Source organism: Doryrhamphus excisus, linkage group LG5, assembly GCF_037039965.1.
Source record: "Doryrhamphus excisus strain RoL-2023G ecotype Guam linkage group LG5, RoL_Dexc_Guam_v1.1, whole genome shotgun sequence".
Lineage (NCBI taxonomy): Eukaryota > Metazoa > Chordata > Actinopteri > Syngnathiformes > Syngnathidae > Doryrhamphus > Doryrhamphus excisus.
In genome coordinates, this window is record NC_136361.1 from 5,643,285 (window position 1) to 5,667,399 (window position 24,115).

Here is a 24,115-nt window from a genome sequence, read left to right on the forward strand (position 1 = left end):
CCAACTGGTGGAAATGTATATCTGCCGTAACTTCCTTACGCACGGTCGGATCGGCCCCTAATTTTTTCTGTTGGTTCGGGGTACCCTCCGGTCCGTTACCGTGTGGGCGCATACACTCTATAGCGCCACCCACAGGCGGAAACGTATATCCGCCGCAAGGACCTACCGCACGGTCCGATCGTCGTGAATTTTTTTATGGCGGTTCGCGGCGTCGGACGGGACGTGACCGCGCACCCGCCTCGCCGCCGCTGTCGCCCCCTCCTGGCGGAAAATTGCAAGTGCCGTGACTCCCTTATCGCTTATCCGCTCGCCGCGGTTTTTCGTACGGCGCGTCCGCGCGCCCGTCCGGTCGCGCGCGCGACCCCGACCCGCGCGTACCCCCGACCCGCGCGTACCCCCGAGCGCGTCGGGGTGCTCGAGCCCGCTCATCACTGCTTGCAGTTTTAATTATTATTATTATTATTATTATTCTGCCAACCGTCGGCCTTTTTGAGGGCCTCAACATGCCCGAAAACTCACCAAATTTGGCGAGCGCATCAGGTCTGGCGAAAAATTTTATATTTTATGGGTTTCAAATATCATGTTCCAAAATTGGCTCTCTAGCGCCACCTTGAATTTTAAAAAAAATTAGCCCCCGACACCAGTTTCACCTATCGTCACGAAACTCGGTGGAGACGTCTATCGTGACAGGCCGGACCAAAAAGTCTCAAGAACCCATATTGGAAAACGAACAGGAAGTCGGCCATTTTGGATGGCGGCGGCCGTTTTTGGGCCAGAAGTTGGGGTCGTATCTCGACGAACTCCTCCTAGGGGGTTTGACCGAATGAGTCCGTTGTAGCATCAACGGACACTAGACGGATGGCCGACGTTAAATTGCGAAGGATTTTGGGATATTCCATACGATGTGGGCGTGGCACGCCCCCAAATTTTGCCCATTTTCAAATGTCCGGCCCTTGCACGCTGAGCGTAACTGTAGACGTGAATAACTTGGCTCCACGTGGTCAGATCTTCATCATACTTGGTACATGTGATCATGGCCCCGCCCCGAAGGTCCCCGTAGGTCACTTCCTGATTTCGTCGCAGCGCCACCTATTGGCGACAGGCTAAAGGCGTGTCATCTACATGAGGCCTTTTCTGCCAGGAGATTCATCAGATGAACATCAGGGTCACAAGGTCACTGCCTGACAGCCTGGTGAAGCCTGTTGATGGACCATGATGCAGGAAAAGCGAACGTGGTGGGCGTGGCCTGGCGGCGAATGCTCAGACCTCGCCATTTACATAGAAAAGGTCATCATTCGCCCGCAAAAGGTCGCATGGGCTTGAAAGCTCATAGGGGGGGTCAGAATCCAGGCCTGAGCGGCCTGGTGTGGCCCCCATATGAAACTAAGCCAAATTGACTCACTAGCGCCACCTACAAGTTTTAAAATAATTATCCCTCGCCTCCCGTTGCACGTATCGGCATGATTTTCGGAGGAGACATCGCTCGTGACAGGACGCACAAAAAAGTCTCAAGAACCCATGTTCTAAAACCAACAGGAAGTCGGCCATTTTAGGTGGCGGCGGCCATTTGGGGGCGGAAGTATGGGTCGTATCTCGACGAACTCCTCCTAGGGGGTTTGACCGAATGAGTCCGTTGTAGCATCAACGGACACTAGACGGATGGCCGACGTTAAATTGCGAAGGATTTTGGGATATTCCATACGATGTGGGCGTGGCACGCCCCCACATTTTGCCCATTTTCATATGTCCGGGCCTTGCACGCTGAGCGTAACTGTAGACGTGAATAACTTGGCTCCACGTGGTCAGATCTTCATCATACTTGGTACATGTGATCATGGCCCCGCCCCGAAGGTCCCCGTAGGTCACTTCCTGATTTCGTCGCAGCGCCACCTATTGGCGACAGGCTAAAGGCGTGTCATCTACATGAGGCCTTTTCTGCCAGGAGATTCATCAGATGAACATCAGGGTCACAAGGTCACTGCCTGACAGCCTGGGGAAGCCTGTTGATGGACCATGATGCAGGAAAAGCGAACGTGGTGGGCGTGGCCTGGCGGCGAATGCTCAGACCTCGCCATTTACATAGAAAAGGTCATCATTCGCCCGCAAAAGGTCGCATGGGCTTGAAAGCTCATAGGGGGGGTCAGAATCCAGGCCTGAGCGGCCTGGTGTGGCCCCCATATGAAACTAAGCCAAATTGACTCACTAGCGCCACCTAGAAGTTTTAAAATAATTATCCCTCGCCTCCCGTTGCACGTATCGGCATGATTTTTGGAGGAGACATCACTCGTGACAGGACGCACAAAAAAAGTCTCAAGAACCCATGTTCTAAAACCAACAGGAAGTCGGCCATTTTAGGTGGCGGCGGCCATTTGGGGGCGGATGTATGGGTCGTATCTCGACGAACTCCTCCTAGGGGGTTTGACCGAATGAGTCCGTTGTTGCATCAACGGACACTAGACGGATGGCCCACGTTAAATTGCGAAGGATTTTGGGCCGCTCCATAGGATGTGGGCGTGGCACGCCACCAAACTTTGACCATTTCATATCTGGCCCTGCCTGGTGTCTGGCCTTGCCTTGAAGCAATGTACATCAAAGTCAATACACAGTTTGACTGACAGACTGATGAAGTCAGTTGATGGACTATGATGTGTGTAAAGCACATGTGGGGGGCGTGGCCACGGCGAATGGTCAGCCTTCGCCATTGACCATCAAAAGGTCATCATTTGCCTGCAGAAGGTCACAGGCTGCTGAAATCTTAAACGTGAGGCCTTAATCCAGGCCTGAGCGCCCTGGTGGTGCTCCCATGTGACACCAATCTAAATTGACACACTAGCGCCACCTAGAAGTTTCAATTCATTATCCCTCGCCACCCGTTACACGTATCACTATGATTTTCGGTGGAGACGTCTATCAAGACAGGACGCACTTAACGCTCCAGAAGCCATGTTCAAAACACAGCGCCACCAACTGGTGGACATGTATATCTGCCGTAACTTCCTGATTCATGTTCAGATTGTCTTGAAATTTTTTTGGGTGTGTTGGGTCAATCTCTGGTCTGTTATACTGTGTGTACATAGACTGTATAGCGCCACCAACTGGTGGAAATGTATATAGCCGTTACTTCCTTCCACATGGTCGGATCAGCCTACAAATTTTTCTGGTGGTCTGGGGTACCCTCTGGTCTATGACTGTGTGTGTACATAGACTCTATAGCGCCACCAACTGGCGGAAATGTATATAGCCGTAACTTCCTTCCACATGGTCGGATCAAGCCCAAATTTTTTCTGGTGGTTTGGGGTACCCTCTGGTCTATGACTGTGTGTGTACATAGACTGTATAGCGCCACCAACTGGTGGAAATGTATATAGCCGTAACTTCCTTCCACATGGTCGGATCAAGCCCAAATTTTTTCTGGTGGTCTGGGGTACCCTCTGGTCTATGACTGTGTGTGTACATAGACTCTATAGCGCCACCAACTGGTGGAAGTGTATATAGCCGTAACTTCCTTCCACATGGTCGGATCAGCCCACAAAATTTTCTGGTGGTCTGGGGTACCCTCTGGTCTATGTCTGTGTGTGTACATAGACAGTATAGCGCCACCAACTGGTGGAAATGTATATAGCCGTAACTTCCTTCCACATGGTCGGATCAAGCCCAAATTTTTTCTGGTGGTCTGGGGTACCCTCTGGTCTATGACTGTGTGTGTACATACACTGTATAGCGCCACCAACTGGTGGAAATGTATATAGCCGTAACTTCCTTCCACATGGTCGGATCAAGCCCAAATTTTTTCTGGTGGTCTGGGGTACCCTCTGGTCTATGACTGTGTGTGTACAGAGACTCTATAGCGCCACCAACTGGTGGAAATGTATATAGCCGTAACTTCCTTCCACATGGTCGGATCAGCCCACAAAATTTTCTGGTGGTCTGGGGTACCCTCTGGTCTATGTCTGTGTGTGTACATAGACAGTATAGCGCCACCAACTGGTGGAAATGTATATAGCCGTAACTTCCTTCCACATGGTCGGATCAAGCCCAAATTTTTTCTGGTGGTTTGGGGTACCCTCTGGTCTATGACTGTGTGTGTACATAGACTCTATAGCGCCACCAACTGGTGGAAATGTATATAGCCGTAACTTCCTTCCACATGGTCGGATCAGGCCCAAATTTTTTCTGGTGGTCTGGGGTACCCTCTGGTCTATGACTGTGTGTGTACATACACTGTATAGCGCCACCAACTGGTGGAAATGTATATAGCCGTAACTTCCATCCACATGGTCGGATCAAGCCCAAATTTTTTCTGGTGGTTTGGGGTACCCTCTGGTCTATGACTGTGTGTGTACATAGACTGTATAGCGCCACCAACTGGTGGAAATGTATATAGCCGTAACTTCCTTCCACATGGTCGGATCAGGCCCAAATTTTTTCTGGTGGTCTGGGGTACCCTCTGGTCTATGACTGTGTGTGTACATACGCTATAGCGCCACCAACTGGTGGAAATGTATATCTGCCGTAACTTCCTTACGCACGGTCGGATCGGCCCCTAATTTTTTCTGTTGGTTCGGGGTACCCTCCGGTCCGTTACCGTGTGGGCCAACCACTCTATAGCGCCACCCACAGGCGGAAACGTATATCCGCCGCAAGGACCTACCGCGCGGTCCGATCGTCGTGAATTTTTTTATGGCGGTTCGCGGCGTCGGACGGGACCTGACCGCGCACCCGCCTCGCCGCCGCTGTCGCCCCCTCCTGGCGGAAAATTGCAAGTGCCGTGACTACCTTACCGCTTATCCGCTCGCCGCGGTTTTTCGTACGGCGCGTCCGCGCGCCCGTCCGGTCGCGCGCGCGACCCCGACCCGCGCGTACCCCCGACCCGCGCGTACCCCCGAGCGCGTCGGGGTGCTCGAGCCCGCTCATCACTGCTTGCAGTTTTAATTATTATTATTATTATTATTCTGCCAACCGTCGGCCTTTTTGAGGGCCTCAACATGCCCGAAAACTCACCAAATTTGGCGAGCGCATCAGGTCTGGCGAAAAATTTTATATTTTATGGGTTTCAAATATCATGTTCCAAAATTGGCTCTCTAGCGCCACCTTGAATTTTAAAAAAAATTAGCCCCCGACACCAGTTTCACCTATCGTCACGAAACTCGGTGGAGACGTCTATCGTGACAGGCCGGACCAAAAAGTCTCAAGAACCCATATTGGAAAACGAACAGGAAGTCGGCCATTTTGGATGGCGGCGGACGTTTTTGGGCCAGAAGTTGGGGTCGTATCTCGACGAACTCCTCCTAGGGGGTTTGATTGAATGAGTCCGTTGTAGCATCAACGGACACTAGACGGATGGCCGACGTTAAATTGCGAAGGATTTTGGGATATTCCATACGATGTGGGCGTGGCACGCCCCCAAATTTTGCCCATTTTCATATGTCCGGGCCTTGCACGCTGAGCGTAACTGTAGACGTGAATAACTTGGCTCCACGTGGTCAGATCTTCATCATACTTGGTACATGTGATCATGGCCCCGCCCCGAAGGTCCCCGTAGGTCACTTCCTGATTTCGTCGCAGCGCCACCTATTGGCGACAGGCTAAAGGCGTGTCATCTACATGAGGCCTTTTCTGCCAGGAGATTCATCAGATGAACATCAGGGTCACAAGGTCACTGCCTGACAGCCTGGTGAAGCCTGTTGATGGACCATGATGCAGGAAAAGCGAACGTGGTGGGCGTGGCCTGGCGGCGAATGCTCAGACCTCGCCATTTACATAGAAAAGGTCATCATTCGCCCGCAAAAGGTCGCATGGGCTTGAATCCTCATAAGGGGGGGCAGATTCCAGGCCTGAGGGCCCTGGTGGGGCCCCCATATGAAACCAAGCCAAATTGACTCACTAGCGCCACCTACAAGTTTTAAAATAATTATCCCTCGCCTCCCGTTGCACGTATCGGCATGATTTTCGGAGGAGACATCACTCGTGACAGAACGCACAAAAAAGTCTCAAGAACCCATGTTCAAAAACCAACAGGAAGTCGGCCATTTTAGGTGGCGGCGGCCATTTGGGGGAGTTTGTAGGGGTCGTATCTCGACGAACTCCTCCTAGGGGGTTCGATTGAATGAGTCCGTTGTAGCATCAACGGACACTAGACAAATGGCCGACGTTAAATTGCGAAGGATTTTGGGCTGCTCCTTAGGATGTGGGCGTGGCACGCCACCAAACTTTTACTTTAACCTTAACTTTTACCTTATCTGGCCCTGCCTGGTGTCTGGCCTTGCCTTTAAGCAATGTACATCAAAGTCAATACACAGTTTGACTGACAGACTGATGATGTCAGTCGATGGACTATGACGTGTGTAAAGCACATGTGGTGGGCGTGGCCACGGCGAATGGTCAGCCTTTGCCATTGACCATCGAAGGCTCATATTTTGCTCGCAGAAGGTCACAGGCTGCTGAAATCTTAAACGTGAGGCCTTAATCCAGGCCTGAGCGCCCTGGTGGTGCTCCCATGTGACACCAATCTAAATTGACACACTAGCGCCACCTAGAAGTTTCAATTCATTATCCCTCGCCACCCGTTGCACGTATCACTATGATTTTCGGTGGAGACGTCTATCATGACAGGACGCACCTAACGCTCCAGAACCCATGTTCAAAACACAGCGCCACCAACTGGTGGAAATGTATATCTGCCGTAACTTCCTTATACATGGTCAGATTGTCTCCAAATTTTTTTGGGTGGGTTGGGTCAATCTCTGGTATGTTATACTGTGTGTACATAGACTGTATAACGCCACCAACTGGTGGAAATGTATATCAGCTGTAACTTCCATATGGTCAGATCTGCCCCAAATTTTTTTTGGTGGTCTGGTGTACCCTCTGGTCTATGACTGTGTGTGTACAGACTGTATAGCGCCATCAACAGGCAGAGATGTACATCTGCCATAACTTCCTGATTCATGGTCAGATTGTCATGACTTTTTTTTGGTGTGTTGGGTCAATCTCTAGTTTGTTATACTGTGTGTACATAGACTCTATAGCGCCACCAACTGCTTGAAATGTATATCTGCCATAACTTCCACGTGGTCGGATCATTTCCAAATCAGTCTGACTGTGTACATATAGCGCCACCAACTGTTTGAATTGGATAACTCCATTCTATATGGTCTGATTTTTTCTATGGTGGCACAGACAGGACATGACCATGTACTTACCTTAGACTGTATAGTGCCACCAACCTCTGGAAAAGTACAACTACATTTTACATGGTCTGTCTGGCCCGAGACTTTTAGGGAGTTGTGACATCAAACAGGACATGACCACATACCCACCTTTGAAGGAGTTGTCATTATCTGTCATAACACCCTTCCAAACAGTCAATTATGGACACAGTTGTGTTGACATTCATCACTATACATCCTTCTATGCTGTTCATCCTCCACATGGGTCATAGGTGTGCTGGAACCAATCCCAGCTATATTTTGATGTGCCATGCTGGTGGACTCCATCACGATTGCTGGTTGGGTCCTTGGTCTGTGAAGCATCTCTGTGGTCCACCCAGGGTCCAAGTGGGTGGTGTGTTTTGCAGGATAGCAGCAGAGATCGAGTTGACATTGTAGATTGTCTAAACTATGAATGAACACGTGTGGAGTTATGTACTAAACATGCAGAAATGACAAAAGCAGTTATGTCAAGCCAATTTATTTGATATAGTGCCAATTCTAATCATCATATGGAAGTTATCTAGAAAGAGAACCAACTGAACCCCACACGAGCAAGCACTTGGCAACGGAGGCAAGGAAAAACTCTTTGAGAAACCTTGGACAGAACCCAGGCTCTATGGGGCGGCCTTCTGTCTCGACCGGTTGGGTTGAGAGGGATGACTGAGAGATGGTAGGTAGACAGTGGTGAAGAAAGGACAGAGGGTTAAGAATGGGTGGAGGAAAGGATCAGCAGTTGCAGTCCCACGATGACCAGTTCCCAGAATCGCCAGTATCCTATCCAGTCAGCAATGGGTGGATGTCAAGGTGCAACGGTGGGAGCTCCTCTGGAAGCAGCCAGCATTCACTACAGGTCAGAGAAAGTGAAAGCAAATGTGTTAGTAAACTTGCTATGATCATATAAAAAGTCAAAGAAGACAGCATGAGGAAGTTTTTTTGTACTACAAGTACCATGGCATTCTATGTATAATTTTAGTAGCACAAGCACCCCATACTTTTTGGTTAACAGGTTAACATTTTTCCCCTGCAGAACATAAACTCATGTAAGATTCTGTGTCCATTAAGAATAGTGGAGGTGTTTCCAACTTCCAGCTAATTAAAGCTACTTGGTAAAAAGAGAAAGTGTTTTTATGTGACTGGCAACATTTCAAGATGTATTTTACCTACAAAGCAAAGTTTAACTTGTCGTCTGGAGCCCGGTTTACGTATCTGGAGAAATCACATGAGTATAATGTCAAGTGGCAAAAAAGGCAAGTGTTTCACACATGAACAGAATTTGACCAATATGAAAAGTGAAAACAGCTCCATATCTTACCACATGCAGCACTTGTCAGAGGACACTCACACCGTCAGAGGGGTCTTGTCCTGTTGATGAAAACTCACATGCATGCAAAACACTACATTGCTATTATAATTGTTGGTATTATGCACTGATGGGATTAGTTTTACTTCTATGCTATTCTACTGCTACTATGTTCACTAATATACGCATGTACTTCTATTGCTACTATGTCAATATTCGTATGCACTTCTACTATGTTTAATATTAAGATGTGTGTGGAACTGAAGACAGGCGGCAACTAGAAAGACAAGAGCAGAGGTTAGTCACAATATACATTCACATATTTACATGTTTACATGTTTACATGTTTACATATTTACATATTTACATATTTACATATTTACATATTTACATATTTACATATTTACATATTTACATATTTACATATTTACATATTTACATATTTACATATTTACATATTTACATAGCCCTCATTGTTTGCATTACCGTGTCTGGAAAAACGTATTTTTCGCCAGTGATTGACAAACACAATCCACCGTTCTCGGAAGAGTAAACTCGCGGATTGGGAAATGTCCACTGGTTAGAAAAATACTAACTATGTCTTCAGAAAAGTCTTAGTTTTAATCCCTTTGAATCTTAATTTTGGGTAGTGTTGAATTTTGCGCCAGTGCATGACTAAATCAATTTCTCTACTCAAAAAGTTCTGAAAGATTTGAATCCCTTTAGTATTTAACTTTAAGGCAGACAGCCGGTAACTATCAAGACAAGAGGACAGGTGAGTGAGGCAGCACTGGAATCATTTCATCAAGTATCATTTACATATATACATATTTACATATTTACATATTTACATATTTACATATTTACATATAATATGTACACTATTTAAATATTATATAAATATACTATATTTACAATATTTACATATTTACAATATGTACATGTTTACAATATGTACAAGTTCATTTACTGGTTGGACAAATAACCAGTTTGTGTTCAGAAAAGGCAAATAGTTTCATTGTGGTTTCACTTTTATTCAGCAATTGACAAATCCAATCCACCGTTCTCGGAAGAGCAAACTCGTGGCTTGTAAATTGTCCACTGGCTAAACATGTGAGACCACCTGAACCCATTTTACACAATATAAGACTGCCAGAAGAATGCTGAAGTGGAACGTGTGTGTGCGTGTGTGCGTTTTAAATTTAGTGTTTGAAAGAGCACAAAATGCCTTCATGATCACTGAAATAAGTGGGCATCACAACTGATTCTACATCAAAGTGTGATGTTTTGACATATACGTGGTCAATTAATGTACCCTTTTCTGTGGTAGGATGTTTGACTGACTGGCAGAACCCTTTCCTAGCCATGAATGTGCTGATAGTGGAAGATTTTAACAAATTTTCATTAAAATCTCCCAGTATGACAACACTGGCGTACTTCTGGTGCAACCAATCCAGCAGCGTGCCAAGGTGACCTTGAAACAACGCCATTGGATAGGAGGGTGGTCGATACACAACTGCTATTAACACACTGGGTGCGGAGCAGTTCACCAGTAAAACTTCCAAGTTGAAGTTTGGGGCGGAGACAACACTACAGTGCAGGTGGTCTGCAATGTACATGCCAACTCCGCCATGCTGTTGCCCTTGTAATTCTACCAAAGCAGGGTTACTGCTGGAGTAAGACAAACATCGTGGTTGGCTATGAAAATGATACCCAGGAATGGTTACACTGCTGGGTGTACATGCCGTTGGCAGCCACGTTTCTGTCACAGCGATGCAGTTAGGCTGCAGGTGCTGTGTACATGCTGCCAAATCTGACGCATGTTTTGTCAAATTTTGGACATTGATCAAATAAATTGTGAAATGTGGTGGTTGTACATTTGTTTGTGTTGGTTCAATTTCTGTCAAAAATGGTGGCATCCTTCCCACAGCATCCTTAATGGCATCGTTAGAGTAAATCTTTTCGGCATTAAATTTTTCAATAATCAAACCGTCTAAGGCCGTGACTCGACTCAATGCTACATACGCCTGCCCTGCGGAAAACACCCTGTCTAGAGACACAACTACATTGCTCACGGTAACACCCTGGACTTTATGTACCGTGCAAGCCCAAGCGAGCTTCAGAGGGAACTGGCGACGCATGCCACCACTTTTTGTTACTTTTTCTTCCTCTGGCAGAATAAATGTACTGTCTTTTAGCGTGACGGACTCATTAGTAGTTTGTGCACGCCTTTGTTTACCTACTTTGGCATCATCAAACTTTATATAGATCCTACTCGGAAATGTGTCATCCTTTTGGAAAAGAACCTCAGAGACAGTGCCACTAACCCCGTTAACTAAGCCGTCGTCAATATCAATGTTTTTGCAAAGCATTACACGTGCATCTTTAGCGATGTGCAGAGTTTCCTCTAAACACGTGTTGTAAACTTTGCTGTGGTGCCCTACTTTTCTTTCTAATTTACCCGATTTTTTGTTTTGGCTGAAATCCTCAGCTTTTATCGTCGTGTACTCCGGACAGATCCTGAAAAGCTGTTTTAGATTGTATTCGTTGACTTGTTGATTGGTTGGAAACACATGTAACGCGGAGCTGACCTCACCTGTTTCGCGCTGTTTCAAAAGTTCTATGTCTGTTTCCAACAACGCCGCGCCTTTTGGATGTTTGCGTAGTCTATTTAGCAATGCTGCAAACTGATTATCTTTTTGCCGGACTATCGTTGTCAGTTCGACAACACTGAAAAGATTTGTCCACAAGTTGAAAGTGGCGTCATCGACATAGAGAGGCTTTCCTTTGACTGGCGGTAACTGGTAAAAATCACCGACGGCGATGATGCTGACGTTGCCAAATGCAGCATAGTCACCGGTTTGCTTAATTTGTCGGAGCCTACCATGAATGTACGTCAACAACTTGTGATCAACCATCGATATTTCATCTATAATCAAAATTTGGAGGTCCGCGAACTTGGCACGCAAGGAATTCACCGTTTCCTCACCCAGTGGTGTGTAAGGCAAACGGGTATCCTTGCCGATGCTCAATGTGCTGTGTATTGTTGTGGCATTCAAATTGTAAGCAGCAATCCCTGTTGGTGCAGCTAGACAGACAGAAATATTGTCCGGTTGCCGACACGTTGTTGACAACAACCTGGTAGCCTCATATTGGATGGCTTTAATTAGGTGGCTTTTTCCTGTCCCGGCACCGCCTGTGATGAATAAGTGCAATGGCTCGGGTTTTCTCCCACCTATTTTATCAAGGCACCACTGTCGAATTTTGTAAAAAATGTCCATTTGAGTATTATTTAGGGAGCGGATCAATGCCAAGCCATCATTTCGACTCATTGACTTTTGCTTTTGTAAGTTTAAAGCGGTTCTATTTTCATTTGCCAAGTCAGGTATTACTTCTGCCTCTTCTTCGACCAACTGCTGTTTTTTCCGGCGTTCTTCTTCGCATTGTAGCCTTTCCAATTCTTGTTCTGGACACAGCAGACACCATGCATCCTCAGCAACACCGCTGTGATCAATAGATCTTTGGATGCTGTCCAGTTCATCCCCGTCGTTGTCGAAATGTTGTTTATTTGTTTCCACTATGGATCGAACTGAATGCATCGACCCATCATTTAATCGGACCGCACCATTGTCATAAAACTCTTCAAATGTTGGGCAGTTGGCAGGTCTTAACTGCAAATCCACCCGGTATGGCAGATACAACTGCAAAAGGCTACGATAATACAACTCTGGGTTTTTGGTTTCTGAAAAGCGCGCAGAGCGTACTACGGCAGGTTTGGTCCGTGTACGTTTTGTCACATGTCCGTAGTTGTTTTTAAGTTCAATTTTGGATGCCGACCTTTCGTTTTTGGTAATGATGCGGTATTCCGAAGCAAATTGTGCCAAGCACATGTCATTAAACGTGTCGTCGTTTGGTCTGTTTTTATAACGGTCGACAATGCTGGTCATCCACATGTCTTCCGTTGTTAATTCGGCGGATGAAGCTTTTTGACGCAAAACACTCAAAGGCAAACTCATTTTGACCACATTGTCCCCTGTTGGAACAAAAACTACTTTGCGCGAGCATTCTTTAAGATGCATATTTGTCACCCGGTAAACGGCCTCTTGTGCACACACGTCTCTATTGTGCAAGTACACACTGCCAAGGCTTTTTAAGGCCTCTTTGGCACTGACGTTTGCCTGTTTGGATGCTTCTTTCTGGGCATTACTCAGCAGCAATCCAATCTCCCTCTCAGCTTTAGAAATATACGAGATTATGTAAACTACGCACGCATACGCATCAACGACATACTGGATGTCCATATTAGCATTCCAGCATTTAAGCAGAGGTTTGCTGTATGGATTGATCCAAACCTCATTGATTTGACGCTTCACTATCACTTCCGTACGACGACCCAAGCGGCGGTGTGCGGCCTCAAAAGTATTTTGGGTTATACCGAGACTATGGAACAAATGTTCCACACTTTGATATGCGTGGTTCTCGTCAGCCAGGGCTGTTTTAATGGATTTTATGATTTCCGACGCCTCTTCTGCTTTCATGTTTGCGGCATTTTGGGACGCTTTAGGACATGTGCATGTTTTAACACCGGTTGATTGGCTAACCTGACAAGTGCATGTTTTTTGTCCCTGTCCGTCTAACTGATGGCTAATAAATGTTCGTCCTGACACGGGTTTGGGAAAACCGAAACGACACACTGTGTTTTTCTTCTTGCACGTTTTAGAGTGTCTCTTAGAATGCTGCTGGACGGAAGACACTGTCTCTGTCAATCCTTCATCCTGTGTCTGCAATTCACAAGTAACATATCTATCAATAAACTTTGTGACTTCTTCATCTGAGTTCACATCAATACGTGGGGCATTCTCGACCCAGAACAAACAATGTACATGCGGGGAACCACGCTGCTGAAATTCCACCCGGTAAAAATAGTCGACAACTTTGCCAATCGGTTGGCTCGAAGACATTATCACCTCTCTTAGAAAGACATGCCACCGGAAATCAAACATCCGTGCAGCAGTCACTGGATTCCGTCTCAACAAATCACACCTGTCCGCCCACTCCAACTCTGCAGCCGTTTGCGTTCTACCCTCTTGCCTCAAAACACAGTCTAACAAGTTTTGCCACCGTAAATCAGCAGACGAAAAAGAGCAAAACCACGTGGGAACACCAAGCTGACGCACACAAGCCAAAATATCGCGCTGCGTACTCTGCCAAAAGGCTGGAGTGCCTCTGATGGGCTTCAGAAAACGATAGCCCTGGTCACATTCCAACAATGTCTTTAACGACTCATCGTTGGTCAACAAATCTTTGGCCATTTTTGCCACCAAACCAGCAATTCCTTTGCGTAAGGCAATGGAAATGCTCGACACCACCTGCAGAAGTTCACACAAATACTGAGCATAGAATATGTATTCCACATTCTGCCCAAACCGCTTATCAGCATGCATGATACGATTATTGAAATATCGAGACGCCGTCAGCCTATATTGTCGAGTGTCATGAAACGTGAAACGGCCGCGTGGAAACAACACTGGGAAACATCTAGCTTCATTTGAATGGTCAGAAAGCAACCTCACAGGATTATTGCCTTCTGCCGGAGCCACATTCAATATATTGTCGTAATACTGATCTAGCGCTTCCTGACCAATGTCTACTGGCATTAAACATGTGTCCTGAAACATGCAGTGTTGCTGTCTATCATGGAGCTGTTCATCTTCTACATCTAGAGGCGGTGTGACATCTACTGCAGGAACACTGTCCTCCACCTGAGAGGCATCAGGTTCCCTACAAAAGTCATTGACCCACTCCTCGTTGTACTCTATATCTTCATAATGCACATTTGACTCTTTTAAATATCTCAAGGCTTCTCGAATGTGCATGCTGTCAACAAAATGGTACTCGTAGTGTCCTTTGTAAGTTAACTTTCTTTTAAGCTTGACACGGAGCATAGAGCCTTCCATATTGGACCGTGGCAACAAATTTGTCGTTTCAACTACATTGGCCGGAACACAAGTCACAGGCCCATGGACACCATTTTGCCCCCCTTTAGGCAAAGCAAGCATTTTCATGAAGGGGATATTTAGTGCAATTAAATGCTGCTCTAAGCTGTTTAAGCAAGCTAGCTCAGGAGGAATCGGGTCTACACTCAAATTATTTGCAACACATTCAGGTGGGAATTCCCCTTTGCTTATCTTGTAATGGCAAGTGTAGCAAATCCACAGCTGCCCTCTACCAGACTCCACCAACAAACAAGGCACCGTGCACTCTGCACTACATTTGTGTAAATAATCCTCACTAATGCACGTGTTCACAAGAGAAGCACTTGCACTTTTGCTGTAATGCTCTCTGTGACACTGCAGGACCTGATGTTTAAACATCAACCTATGGCACACACAGCAGACAAACTGGGGCCCATTCTTAACTTTCTCTAAAAATTTCTCTACAACAACATCAAATTCTTCCTCTCGCAACTTTGCAGCATGCCTTTGTGTCTTCACATCTGCAATGACACTCATTTTATGTTCTAAACTACTGTGATATTTCTTAATACTAGCAAGTTTTACAATGGCCCGGTGCCTTGTATCTATTTTATATTTTTTGATGCTCTGCGCCTTGACTCTGTCTCTGTGCAAGCTGTCACTTTTATACTTTTGGATGCTACGTGTCTTGACTCTGTCCCTGTGCAAGCTGTCACTTTTATACTTTTGGATGCTACGTGTCTTGACTCTGTCCCTGTGCAAGCTGTCACTTTTATACTTCTGGACGCTACGTGTCTTGACTCTGTCCTGGTGCAAGCTGTCCCTTCTATACTTTGTGATGCTATGTGCCTTGAGTCTGTCCCGATGCAAGCTGTCACTTTTATACTTTTGGATGCTACGTGTCTTGACTCTGTCCCGATGCAAGCTGTCCCTTCTATACTTTGTGATGCTAGATGTTTTAACTATGTTTTGATGCACTACATCACTTCTATATTTTGTTACACTCCTTGACTTCATTCTCTGCCTAAAGACAGCTTCCTCTTTGTATTTTTTTACACTCAATGTTATTTTCTTCTCCCTTTCCAACATTTCTGCTACATATTTGGATCTTTGGGCCAGGGCCTTCTTCTTTTGAATATATTTGGATGGGCTTACACATGTAATCATGGACTGGCGTTCTTCTTTGCTTGGTTCAACAGCCCTATTCACATCATTTGAACCAATATCTTCACAAATTCCTTCATTGTCCAAATGCTTGTGAGACCTGGTATCATGCTGACTGCTATCAAGTGTACCACTTCGACAAATGCCAAAGCAATTTCCTAACAGGCCCTCATTGACACATGTCACACACTCGTAGTGATTACCACTCGAGTTGTCCAAATAAATCCCGCGACTGGATTCTGACGTTGAACTATATCTCAACCAACGACCAGAGTAAAAAGTAAAGATATTTATTCCTAAGCTATCGGCTGCAGCCTGAATTTCCACCTCAGTTGCCCAGCTATTGACATATTTAATTTTGGAAACACTAATATATTCTGCCAAACAACTGTACTCACTCCTGAGAAGCTTCTCGTAATCTTTACAGTGCTTTTCCATATGTTTAACCACATGGAGTCTAATTCTCCTGTGATTTTTCTGTGTGCCACTCACCGCTTGTGATATGGCACGGAAAAAACAGTTGCCGTCAGCAACAATGCTCTCCTTTTTACAAGGAGCTCCCAAGGGTCCAACACGCAAATTGACAGGCACAGTTTTAACTTCACTATCTATATTCAAAAGTTGGCACACATCTTGGGAGTCATTTTGAAGCATTGGACAAAAGGCATGCTGTGTGGTAACAACACTGACTACTTCGACATCAGATGCACATGTACTAGAAATGTCAGCCATTTTTAACTTTTTGGAAACATCAGTGACCTCCAAGTGACGTTTTCTATCAGCCACAACAGTCACAACAATACCAGCTAACTCAAAAAGTTTCTCTGTTCCACCAAACCCTGCAGCCAAATTGCTAATGTGTTTAGAAAGATCATCGAGACTACCAAAAGACAGAACAACACTGGTTCCATCACTGCACACCATGCCATTACAGCTGCGCGAGTGTGAATCCACCACACAATACTTACCAGCATCACAAATGATGGCACAACTACTTTGACAGACCGTAAAAATGCATGTGCTGTACTTGTCAAACATTGTTTGTAAAGCATTATGCAGAGTGACGTGAATCCCATTTTCAATATAATAGCCAGAAACTACATTCACATCACCTAAAGCATAATCTTCCTTCACACAAAACTCAAATTTGTGTCCAGCAATCACCTCCTGTTTGGGCAATTCTGTGGCACACAAAAAGTGTGATGGGTGACAAATTACGCCACGTTCCCTAAGAGTGGTATACAACTGATCGCCTTCAACAACAGCCATGTCAAGATCAGCAGTATCCCACAACAAGACATTTTTAATACAGTGTAAAGCAGTGGCACAGAAGGCAATCGCCATACACTGTGTTCCTGCATACTTAAACCTTGTATTGCCTTGATGAAATGACCCTTTTACCACCTTTTGTAACCCACCTGTTGGTACCTCCACTGGTGACAGTGAAGATACTTCATCCCTACCTTTTGGCGCAACTGCACAGTCAACAGCTTGGGCAGCCTTGGGTGTGCGTCGCATACGGAAACCCTTCTTTCGTGGCATCTAAAAGAAAACAATGAAATCAATGTCAGTTCCCACAATCAGAATTAGAAAAAGGTTTACTGCCAGGTATGATCAAACACATACTAGGAATTGGTTTTGGTGAAGTTGGTGCAGACATTAAAAAGAATGAAAAATACTAAATATACAGAATAAACAGTATAAATATGTATATGTAGACGGCTGCTTTTCAGGGTTTCTGTCTCCTAAACAGTTTGTTTCACCTCTCTCCTGAATGGAAAGAGTTGTCACTGAGGTGGATGGGGGGGGGGCTTTAAGGCAGGTCTTGGTGGAGATGACTGAAGCTGGACCTGTTGGGAGGTGTCAAGGGGGATGGTGGACATGACTGAAGCTGTTGGGAGGTGTCGAGGGGGATGGTAGCTGAACTGTCCTATTGTCTTTCAAAGCGGCAGTAGAAGTCGTTCAGGTCGTTGGCTAGGCCTCGATCGTTGATGGAGTGGGGGGCTTTAGGCTTGAGAATTGTTGTTGGAGCTACACTCCTATAGCCTCTTTCACCGCCTTGCTAAACTTGTACTTGACTCTTTGTACTTGTTTTTGTCGCCACTCTCGCATGTGTGGGGGTTTTCTCCGTGCACCCCCCATTGACGATGCAATATTGTCCATAAGCATGAGTGAGTGTGAATGGTTGTCTATATATATATATGGCTGGCAACCAAGATATATCCTGCCTCACGCCCAAATACAGCTGGGATAGACTCCAGTAGCCGCGGTAGAAAATGAATGAATATATCCATACATTTTGTGTACTGCTTATCCACACAAGCATTGCAAGCATGCTGAACCTACCCCAGCTGTATTCTGGTAAGGGGCGGACTACACCCTGGTCACCAGCAAAACCACAGGACACATATAGACAACCATTCACAGTCACATGCATGGCCACTGACAATATGGGGTGTGTGTGTGTGTGTGTGGGGGGGGGTAGCACCAGCCCCCCTCATATTTTGTGAATCTATTCAGGTGTGCGTTTGAGTGTGCACACGTACGTGTGGCGCTTTAGCTAAATGACTATGTTAATCATTGCAATCATTGCGTCGAAAAATGATACGCTATCTCCATTCAGCACAGGTCACAGAATCGTTACTTTTAGGTGTAAAATACTCCCATACTTGCCCGCTAACGGCTCGTTTAAGGTGCGGCAACAACGAATATAAATTTTCGATGTACAGCGTTAAGCTCCGACCGTTCGTGTATCCTGAACAAACGGCCTACGTGCAGCAGCACCGAATAGAACATGAGCTATATGGAGTTAAGTTTCGACCGTCAGTGTATGCCAAACACGCACTAATGACAACGTATAAATACATAAAATTATACATATATGGCGAAAAAGCCGAAGAAAAACCAAATGGAGTTAAGCTCCAACCGGACGTGTATTCCCGCGGATCGCGCTCGGCAGAGGGGCTAGAGTCTTTTTATCATCAAGCACGTTTTGTCCTTACAAATAAATATATTTCAATTTACTAAGTCTATTAAAAGAAAACTCACCTCTATGTCAACAGATGAAGTCCAACACAATGGAAAACTGCAGTTTCAGACGAATGTGAGTCCTTTGTCTTGATTCTGGCAATGCAAAAAGCGTTCTCTCTCGAAAAGCGTTCGTTCTGTTCGTTCGAGCAGAAAGAGTGAAGATAAGATCGCGCGAAGCGGTGTTTATAGACCCATGCACCACACCGTGGAAGAACTGACCAATCGTAGCTCACAAAACCAACTTGTCAGGCTCCCGCCTTTGGATAACTGACCAATCGGAAGTCACTCAAAAAACAACCTATCAGCGATTGTCTGAATGAATGTATTGTGAAAGTTGGGCGGGTCAATATTTGAAAACTGACCAATCGTGCCTCACTCACCTAACAATCGATCAGCTATTGACAAAATGTATATAGAAAAAACAAGCATGCCATTGCGTGTTCACTGTATAAAAAAACTGAAGTGCAACTATCGCCATAACGATGAACGGGACTCAGAAGACAACGTTATGGCTCGTCGGCAGCTCCATTGTGACCCGGCTGGAAAGACACGTCAGACAATATCGCCGTGACCACAATTTCGGCCTACCTTGCCAAGTCACCTGGCATGGACAAGGCGGCAGGAGGTGGGAGCATCTGGTGCCTTTTTTACGTCAGAAGTTGCAAACGGGAGCGACACCTCCACAGTTGCTGCTCATACACCTGGGCGGCAATAGTTTTGGCTTCGGCGGCCAAAATTGCCGGCAGCTTCTCCTCAAGATGATGGCGGATCTCGAATACATCATCCACTTGCTACCCGGCACAGTGGTGATGTTTTCTGATATCTTGCCGCGTTGGAACTGGCGTTACCAGACGGCACCCACAGGACGTGGACTGGACAATGCGAGGAAAAGGATTAACCGAGTCCTCGGCGGCTTCCTCCGACAACGCGGCATGAAGCGCATCCCGCACTCGAACATCTCTGTCCACGACTTGCTTGCCGACGGTTGCCATCTCAACGAGAGGGGAAATGAGACGCTCTATCTCAACTTCCGCCGAGAAATCGCTGCAAATCTGCAGTAGATTCACCACAACGGCTCTTTTAAGAGCCAACCACTTCCATAAAGAGCAAAATGTTCCAATGCATTCCACACACTGCAACGCACTGCTTCAGAATAAAACGTAAACAAATGGTTGTCGAACTGATCTAACCGATTAGAATGATGTACAAAATACTGCACTCAGAAAACGACCCAGAGCCTTATTAAATATAATGATAATATAGTTTACTAACTTAGTAAATCCTCTGAAAATCATTTAATCGCATACATAAATAAATGCTTAAGTCCGGCGCTTAAGCTTGGTGACGTAGACCGTCATGACGTGGCCCCATCGCGGCCAAATGGGTGGAGTTATGAGAGGTCTATCGTGCAGTTTCCGGCAACACAACACCAGCAAAGGTATCAAGACGACAAGTTATATGGACGACAATACATCGGTAAGTAAAGCACTTGCAATTTTTAAACTAATAGCGACCCCGTCTTCCTTCAAATACGCTGGGTGTTGTTTTTTTAATGTCACCGCTATTCTGTTGTGCGTAAGCTAACTTTAGCTATGTTTGCTAGCCACCGAATTGCTCAGCTAACATGGCTCGTTGGGCGAACATACTTTAACAGGTAACGGACCATCGAACCGGTAAAGTTAAGCTTTTAACCGCGCTCTCTTTGTGTGTACGCCGTGTTTTGCTTAGTTTTACTTTGTTTTTGTAACATGACGTGATGTCGATATGCTCCGACGGGAAGCTCTTGTGGGAACAGCCGAGGTACTTCTGGAGCTCATTACAAATTGAATACAAGAGTATTTAGCATTCGTTTTCTACCCCTCACCCACACGAAGGTCGCGGGGGGTGCTGGAGTCTACTTGGAATTAAATTTGCATGTTTTTGGAATGTGGGAGGAAACCGGAGTACCCGGAGAAAACCCACGCATGCATGGGGAGAACATGCAAACTGTACACATAGATGGGTAACATTATTCATTAAAATGATTTATTCATGGTTTCATATACAAAATATTAATTCTAATTATGAATTACTGCATGTTTTTTGTAATTATATTTGCAGATATAATTCATGTCAATGTGCATTTTTGGCAGGCAAGTGATTACCTCACAGCAATCGATTAGCAATCAAAAATGAATGCATGAATGAATGTGCATTTTAATTCATTCTTTACAACTGTGGATTTAAAACACAATCCAAAAACTATGTACATGAAATTAGACAGCACTTTTAAAAACAAACCATTGTAACACTGTTTATGCTCCTTTTTAAAGGTGGCGGCCCGTGGCCTGGCAATGTAGGCGCTGCACATTGGAGGATACTTCAAGAGGAGCTTCTCAAGCATTACCAAGTCAAGCACAGTATTTATGATTGTGGCTGTAAGTACCTTGTCTTCATTTAAGATGTCCTTGCTCCCTTAAAACATGGAACAGTGGTGAAGTGGTATTCTTCCTCGCTATCCTCCAGGAACTGAACCAAAACTAACTAATCACCAATTAAAGAAGAGAGACAGCCCAGTCATTAAGTACTTTATGTGCAGAACTTTTGCACATAGAGGAACATACGACATACAAATGAGCATCAGTGACATGGAGCACAGGTGGCCTACCTTGTTTAATGTCTCAAAGGTAAGTATTTGGATTTTTTGTGTTAAACACATTAAGGACTGTAAACAACTACTGTAGGTTTCACAGTTATACGTAAGTATGCACTTCACTTTTTGTTGTCACTGATTTTTTGTCTCTTCTTTCATATCTCTCTTTCAGGAGAGGAAGGTGCCAGAATGGAGGCGAAAGAACACCAAAACTGTTATCCTTGTTTCCAGCAAAGAAAAATGTTGTCAGAACAAGAATTCAAGCACAGACGAACATTCTATTTCAGGTATTAAAACCATCCTCCACCTATTCAATTTGTACTTTACCTGCAATAGTCATCATTCCAACTGTCTCATTCACATTTCTCTCCATTCTCTGTTCACATCATACAGCTGACATTTATCTTGTCTGACTCTCCCTCCTATTTATTACTCATCCTTTCCTCCAGTCTTTCTCAAAGGAGCTGTACGTATGTACGAAATTCACATCAAGTAAACAAAATATCGCACAATATGTCTGTCATCAGAGACTGAGAAAACATGTTAAATTGAAATAAAGATGTGACAACAAGCCTTCTGCAGGTGCACAGCGCACAGACACAATGTCAGGGCGGTGAAAGTAAAATAATAACACGCACAGCACCTGGCTGACATGACCTCTGCTTTTAGTTACTGTGACTGAGAGTAAGAAGCTAAATACTCGTCCATCCTACCTGCTTAAGCTACACAAGCCTGAATAGATATCACTATGACAACAGATACTGCCGCTTCATTCCTGCTGCTAGTTGCAATACAGATATTTTTATTTCACTCCAGCACCAGCCACAATAGCCACAATCTTACATACAGCCCCTTGAACAGTTTTTGTTTTTTTTCTTCCTTAGTTTTCTGTGCCTCAATCTCTCACATCCTTTGCACACCGCACCACAATATCCTGTTATATTCATACGCCTGGCAAAATTTTAGGTCTGAGTTTTTTTGCTAGCATCACCACTTACAAACTTCCCTCTTATTTAAATTATATATAAATGTTTGAGACTTAAGTTTTTCTAGTAAATCAAAGCACTGCTTCAATGTGTAGTGTTGCTTTTTGTTACTTTAAACACTTTCTGTCCGGCAGATGGAATCCAACATGAGCAAACAAGGGACGTTGTCATCCGATGCCTTATTGACTATCTTGCAGGACATACGAGTGCCCTATTCCAGGACTTTGAGGTTGGTATACTACTGTACTTTTTATGCTTTTGAAGGTTTTAAAATTTTAGCAAATGTAATCTCAAATGCACAGCTGCAGTACAGTTATTTTTCTTTATTGTGTGATGGAAAATTTTTATTTCACAGGTATAACATAGTTTACACATTGTGTGAATTACTTTACAGCCTTTTGTAGCACTTCAACATTTGCATCCGAGCACAACCTGCTGTCCCTTCAAAGATGGTGGCACAGCAGGAGGCTACCTGTAACCTGGGGTTGGGGGTAGTGTGAGATGAGTCATTCTTTGATCAAAGCTCTACCTACACAGTACAGGGGACATCAAGAGGTCCCACCAAATGGTTAACCCTAGGAGGTTATCTCGCATGGGTGTGACAAACTGTGCCAGAAGAAAGGGTGTGTAGACTAACCCCTATACATGAGGGTGGCATCGGGGGAGTGACATGAATGTCTCTTTTCTATTGTGATGTAATTCATTTGCATGCTAATGGAGTAGCAATCGAAAATGAATGCATGAATGAATGTGCATTTTAATTCATTCTTTACAACTGTGGATTTAAAACACAATCCAAAAACTATGTACATGAAATTAGGCAGCACTTTTAAAAACAAACCATTGTAACACTGTTTATGCTCCTTTTTAAAGGTGGCGGCCCGTGGCCTGGCAATGTAGGCGCTGCACATTGGAGGATACTTCAAAAGGGGAGCTTCTCAAGCATTACCAAGTCAAGCACAGTATTTATGGTTGTGGCTGTAAGTACCCTGTCTTCATTTAAGATGTCCTTGTTCCCTTAAAACATGGAACAGTGGTGAAGTGGTATTCTTCCTCGCTATCCTCCAGGAACTGAACCAAAACCAACTAATCACCAATTAAAGAAGAGAGACAGCCCAGTCATTAAGGACTTGATGTGCAGAACTTTTGCACATAGAGGAACATACGACATACAAATGAGCATCAGTGACATGGAGCACAGGTGGCCTACCTTGTTTAATGTCTCACGGGTGAGTATTTGGATTTTTTGTGTTAAACACATTAAGGACTGTAAACAACTACTGTAGGTTTCACAGTTATACTTAAGTATGCACTTCTGTTTTTGTTGTCACTGATTCTTTGTCTCTTCTTTCATATCTCTCTTTCAGGAGAGGAAGGTGACAGAATGGAGGCGAAAAAACACCAAAACTTTTATCCTTGTTTCCAGCAAAGAAAAATGTTGTCAGAACAAGAATTCAAGCACAAACGAACATTCTATTTCAGGTATTAAAACCATCCTCCACCTATTCAATTTGTACTTTACCTGCAACAGTCATCATTCCAACTGTCTCATTCACATTTCTCTCCATTCTCTGTTCACATCATACAGCTGACATTTATCTTGTCTGACTCTCCTCCTATTTATTACTCATCCTTTCCTCCAGTCTCAAAGGAGCTGTACATATGTACAAAATTCACATCAAGTAACCAAAATATCGCACAATATATCTGTCATCGGAGACTAAGAAAACATATTCATTTGAAATACAGATGTGACAACATGCCTTCTGCAGGTGCACAGCGCACAGACACAATGTCAGGGCGGTGAAAGTAAAATA

At 44.8% G+C, this 24,115-nt stretch overlaps 1 protein-coding gene and 2 long non-coding RNA genes across 5 annotated transcripts in view; 1 reads left to right on the top strand and 2 right to left on the bottom strand.

The window, feature by feature from the left end:
- ncf2 (neutrophil cytosolic factor 2) overlaps nucleotides 1–24,115 on the bottom strand; it is a 198,776-nt gene that overhangs the window by 87,808 nt on the left and 86,853 nt on the right. The window lies entirely within an intron of this gene.
- LOC144898505 (uncharacterized) overlaps nucleotides 1–24,115 on the top strand; it is an 81,479-nt gene that overhangs the window by 55,297 nt on the left and 2,067 nt on the right. Inside the window, exons 4-7 of the long non-coding RNA XR_013627383.1 lie at nucleotides 21,485–22,527; nucleotides 23,172–23,278; nucleotides 23,367–23,527; nucleotides 23,666–23,780. This is a non-coding gene — a long non-coding RNA (uncharacterized LOC144898505). The remainder of the gene's footprint in view (nucleotides 1–21,484; nucleotides 22,528–23,171; nucleotides 23,279–23,366; nucleotides 23,528–23,665; nucleotides 23,781–24,115) is intronic.
- LOC131113670 (uncharacterized) lies at nucleotides 7,674–9,071 on the bottom strand. Its single transcript, XR_013627382.1, has 2 exons — nucleotides 8,524–9,071; nucleotides 7,674–8,055 (listed from the first exon to the last, which is right to left on the bottom strand). It is a non-coding gene; the product is annotated as an uncharacterized LOC131113670 (long non-coding RNA).